Genomic DNA, 5,609 nt, shown 5'->3' with positions numbered 1-5,609 from the left:
GGTTTGGGGGTTTTGGGGGGTTAATTTAGGTGTTTCATATATTGTGTTAGCTAGCTATAATTAATAGAGAGAAGTGTCCTCTCTTATGTCCGTGCTTGGTCGACGCTACATACTATACATACGTATAGAGAGGACTAGACACGCTAGCTAGCTAGTAAGCAAACGAAGGAAACAGAAGATCGTCATGAACATATATGCATACAGAGAGAAGTGATATCGACCACCTCTCCTTCTTCGAGAGATTGGTCGAACAACAAGTTCTCGTATATCTATCCGACACTACCGACTACATATATACAATAATTATCTCTTACAAATATAATCATACGGACTCATGGTCCACATAGTATTCTCCGTCTTCAGCGATCACATGGTCAAGAAAGAATGCCGCTAATTCCTCTTGAATTGCTCGCATGCGAGCTGGTGCTAGGAGTTCATCCCGCTTCCGAAACATCTAATTTGAAGGAGGGGATCAATACATATATATATGAATGAATGAAACTCAACACAAATGATGGTAATAAAATAAAATTATGAATGTTGTTATTTACGTACTTCATATTGTTCGTCAGAGTACCCGCCCCGCTCACAGGTCGTGTGGCGGATGGACTCGCAGACGTAGTATCCACAGAAATCATTCCCTTGTTCCTGCCACAACCACTTTACAAGAAATAGAGGTCAATCAAACTGATAAGCAAGAATGCTAAATGGTATTGATGAAACTAGCGCTTGAATCACTAGGATATGCGCGGAACATGCTACTATAATACTTACTTTCGGGTGTCTAAATTCCAGCTCCTTCGGCAGTCCCGAAACTTTTCTGGTGAATTTTCTTCAAACCCTGCCGGATAAAGAAAACAATTACTTGATATCAGGAAATGAACAAAGTTGCTGATATGGTGGATAATGATCGATTTTAACTTACTTTTTGAGGATTTCAGTCATGTCCGCATACTCCTGGGGATCTTTTCGTTTAGAGTCCAAGATAGTTACTACTCCCTGCTCAAGCCTAATCTCTAGGAGAATATAGTGGTACCTGCGCACGCATGCATAACTCATCAATTACATTACTATAACCTGGACTAATATATAAGGGAAACCGAATATGCACAAGACAGTAACACTCACTTGAAGTTGTAAGGAAAGAGTATTATATCTTTGTTTTCATTTTTTTGAATGATTGTAGCAAGTTGGCCTCGGTATCTTCGGGACGATGTTCAACCTCAGTTGCATCTATGAGATATGTGTTAACGAACCCAATATCACCGATTTGTCTTTTCTTCAATTCGGCGATCTTCAATGTGCATAATATAGTGAGGATAATTATAAATACATGCAATGAAAGAGATGAGCTATATAGAGAGACTTAATGACAGAAGTAGTAGTACTTACAGATAGTAGCAGGTGACCGTTGTTTTATCGAGGGCCAATTAATTGAAAAACTGATAGAACTCCTCAAATGGAATAGGCAACAGTTCAATTCCAACGAGGTCATGCTCCGGTTTAACTCTCGCATACAAAGTACTCCTCCCCCAGACTCTCTGCAGATTTTCAAGTACCAATCATGTAATCTTCGCATCATCGTTGTTAAAGATTTTTCATCTTTGACGAGAGGCTTCCCGTACTCATATCTGTGTATCTGCACCTCCATGGGATCATAATGTACATCGTCGGGCAGGTAATCGTCAACATTGCAATAACCGGACACCATCCTCGGATCGACGATGTCGCTAGGCACCTTGGGCGGGGGGCACGATTGCTTCGCTTGTTCGCCGAGCTGAGCAATTTGTTTTCCAGCTGCTCGTCGTTCTTTCAGCCTTTGATCACTGACTGTACTTCCCGACCGCTCCGCTTCGGCCCATGTCTTTGCAATAATGCGCTCATAGTTGCCTTTCGGTGGAGACTTGGGTGGTTTTGCCAGGGCAGCCAGAGTGCGCTTCACTTTCATCGGATCTACCTTCTCCTCCGAAGGTGGATGTCTCTTTGCTTTCAACCCTTGAAACCAGTCATCCACTTCGGTTCGCGCGATCTTCGCGTTCTCCTCCGGGGTCCCCTCGTATGGTAACTTCTGTGGACTCTTCAGAGAAGGACCGAATCTGTATGTCCTCCCGCCTCTGGTTGTACTGCTAGACGCCGGCCGAGCAGACGGAGCGGTTGTCTTCTTTACTTGCTTACGAGGCGGAGGAGAAGGACTACGACGCACCGGAGCAGCTGCCGGAGCGGCGGCGGGTCTCTTCCGCCCTTGCTGACGAGGCGGAGAAGGAGGAGGCTGGCTGCTCGGGCGCGCCGGTGCAGGCGGAGAAGGAGGCAGAGTGCCGCCACGCGCTGGAGAAGGAGCCGGCCAAGGGCCCTGATCGTCACTCACCGGAGGAGGAGGCGGTGGAGGAGGCGGAGTGCCCTAACTCGCCGGAGGAGGAGGAGGAGGCGGAGGCGTCCAGTTCAGAAGGTTGATGAGCTCCTTCCGCCATAGGCATGGAGTCTTCAGAGCAGACCCCAGCTAAGTCTCCCCTTCACCGGTAGGGTGGTCAAGCTGGAGGTCCTCAAATCCCTCCGTTATTTCATCCACCATCACCCTAGCATATCCTTCTGGAATCGGCCGGCAGTAAAAAGTTGCGCCGGGTTCAGTAGGATAAACAGAGCCAACAGCCGCCTCGACCTTCAAATTCATCCATTGCGTCATAAGGTGGCAATTTTGAGACTCCGTGATAGCATCCACGGGATAGCTGGCAGGAGCCGTCAAGGCATGCTCCGGCTGAAGCAGCTCGGTGGAAGCCACGCTGCTTCTGCGCTGAGATGGCGGGGTAGCTTCGGGAGAAGCTTCGGCAATACGTTTGCTGCGATTTGCTTCTCGTTCCTCTATCGCGTCTACCCTTGCTTGCAGCGCCTGCATTTGGGTCTGCTGGACTTTTTTCCTCCTCTCATGGGATTTGTAACCGCCTGCGTCCGGAAACCCAACCTTCCACGAAATGGAGCCTGGCGTGCCTCGTGTCCGTCCAGGGTGCTCAGGATTCCCGAGGGCCATTGTGAGCTCGTCGTTCTCTCTGTCTGGAAAGAACGTCCCTTGCTACGCTGCTTCGATATACTTCTTAAGCTTCCTGACTGGTATGTCCATTTGATCGTTCGTCCAAATGCGCTTCCCTGTTACAGGGTCCAAGGTTCCGCCAGCCCCGAAGAACCAAGTCCGGCAACTGTCTGGCCAGTTAATTGTCTTTGGTTCGATCCCTTTATCAACCAGATCATTCTCAGTCTTGGCCCACTTAGGCCGGGCTACGAGGTAGCCACCTGACCCCGTGCGATGGTGATGCTTCTTCTTCACAGCATTTTCCTTGTTTGTCGCCGACATCTTCTTACTCTTTTCCGATATCTTGTGGGCCACAAATGCGGGCCAGTGATCTCTGATCTTCTCATATCTGCCCTTGAATTATGGTGTCTCATTATTTTCGACAAACTTATTCAGCTCTTTCTTCCACCTCCTGAATAGTTTTACCATCCTCTTAAGAGCAAAAGACTTGATTAATTGCTCTTTAACTGGGTTCTCTGGATTATCCTCTAGCGGTAGGGTGAAATTTGACTTCAGCTCAGTCCAAAGATCATTTTTCTGCATATCATTGACATAAGACACCTCAGGGTCTTCTGTAGCCGGCTTAAACCATTGCTAGATGCTTATCAGGATCTTGTCCCTAACCAGAACCCCGCACTGAGCAACAAATGCGTTCTTTGTTCGGATGGGTTCAATCGGTTGGCCATCGGGCGCGATTGCTATGATCTCAAACCTTTCATCCGAGCTCAACTTTTTCTTCGGGCCTCGTCTCTTTACCGAAGTTGTGCTCGATCTGGAGGGCTAGAAAAAAGAACAAAGACTTAATTAATATGTGTACATACCAAAACAATGAATGCATCAATCAGCTAGTCAGCACAGGCTTAACTAATATATATACCTGGTCGGACTCAGTTCGGTCACCGGAGCCGTCATCACGGTCTCCTTCTTGCACCGGCATTGGGTCACCGGAGCCGTCCTCATGTTCTTCTTCTTGCACCGGCATTAGGTCACCGTAGCCAGCTTCTTCACCCTCTCCTTCCAGACCATCGGTGTCGTTGAGAAACAACGAGACGGCATCACTTCCTTCTGCGATTATGTCCCTCAACAACGCTTCTTTTGCTTCGTCTCGGGTGGTGTCCATAGTTTCTACAAATATTTACAATATGGCAATTATTATTCAAACATGACAGATGGATATATTAGTGGCAAACGTAGAACTAGCTACCTAATCATAGTAAGGAATCATATATATTAATTGGTGGCCTCGGTGCTGCTTCTCTAGGGTTTGGGGTGGCCTCGACAACGCTTCAAGGGTTTGGGGTGGCCTCGAGAACGCTTCAAGGAGGGGGTAATATCGACCCCCCACGTGTTGAAGCTATCAGGAGGGGGTATATATCGACAACGACGACACTACATCTATGTCCCTCGACGACCCTCGTTCCCGATAAAAAAAGAGGAAGAAGAAGAAAAAAAAGAGGATAAGAAAGAATAGAGGAGAAGAACTCCTCTATTCTTTCTTCTCCTCTTTTTTTTCTTCTTCCTCTTCTTTTTTTATCCTCTTCTTCCTCTCATGTTCGAGAGGATCGTCGAGGGGTCGGGAGGTTGCCTAGTGTCAAAGGATTCAACAAAACCATGTCTTCATCATTAGGCAAAAGTAACAGGTGCATGATGGTACGAAGCTCTCCAAAGTTATTTTGGAATGGAGTCCTAGATAGGATAATTCGCTTTTTGGTACAAAGTTCAGCAAGAACCTTCCAAATATCGTTATTTGGAAGGCCTTTGATGAAATTCATACAAAAATGCAAATTATTCTATCCGGGACACCATTCCAAAATAACTTTGGAGGACTTCGTCATGCCCTGGTTACTTCTGGCTAATGATGAAGCCATGGATTTCTTCAATACTTTGACACTAGGAAATCTCTCTCTCAACCCCTCGGCGATCCTCGACCCCTCGAACCCTTGACGACCCTGGAACCCTCGACCCCTCGGCGATCCTCTTCTTCCTCTCATGTTCGAGAGGATCGCCGAGGGGTCGGGAGGTTGCCTAGTGTCAAAGGATTCAATAAAACCATGTCTTCATCATCAGGCGAAAGTAACAGGTGCATGATGGTACGAAGCTCTTCAAAGTTATTTTGGAACGGAGTCCTAGATAGGATAATTCGCTTTTTGGTACAAAGTTCAGCAAGAACCTTCCAAATATCGTTATTTGGAAGGCCTTTGCTGAAATTCATACAAAAAGAAAAATTATCCTATCCGGGACACCATTCCAAATAACTTTGGAGGACTTCGTCATGCCCTGGTTACTTCCGGCTAATGATGAAGCCATGGATTTCTTCAATACTTTGACACTAGGAAACCTCTCTCGACCCCTCGAACCCTCGACGACCCTGGAACCCTCGACCCCTAGATGACCCTGGAACCCTCGACCCTTGATCCCTCGACCCTATAGAACCGTCGAACCCTCGACCCTGAAACCCTCGACCCTTGACCCCTTAACGACCCTCGACCCTCTACCCTAGTTCCCGACCCTCGACCCCTCGGCGATCCTCGACACCCTCGTTCCCGAT

Source organism: Triticum dicoccoides, chromosome 7A (assembly GCF_002162155.2).
Source record: "Triticum dicoccoides isolate Atlit2015 ecotype Zavitan chromosome 7A, WEW_v2.0, whole genome shotgun sequence".
NCBI lineage: Eukaryota > Viridiplantae > Streptophyta > Magnoliopsida > Poales > Poaceae > Triticum > Triticum dicoccoides.
This window is presented reverse-complemented; position numbering follows the sequence as displayed.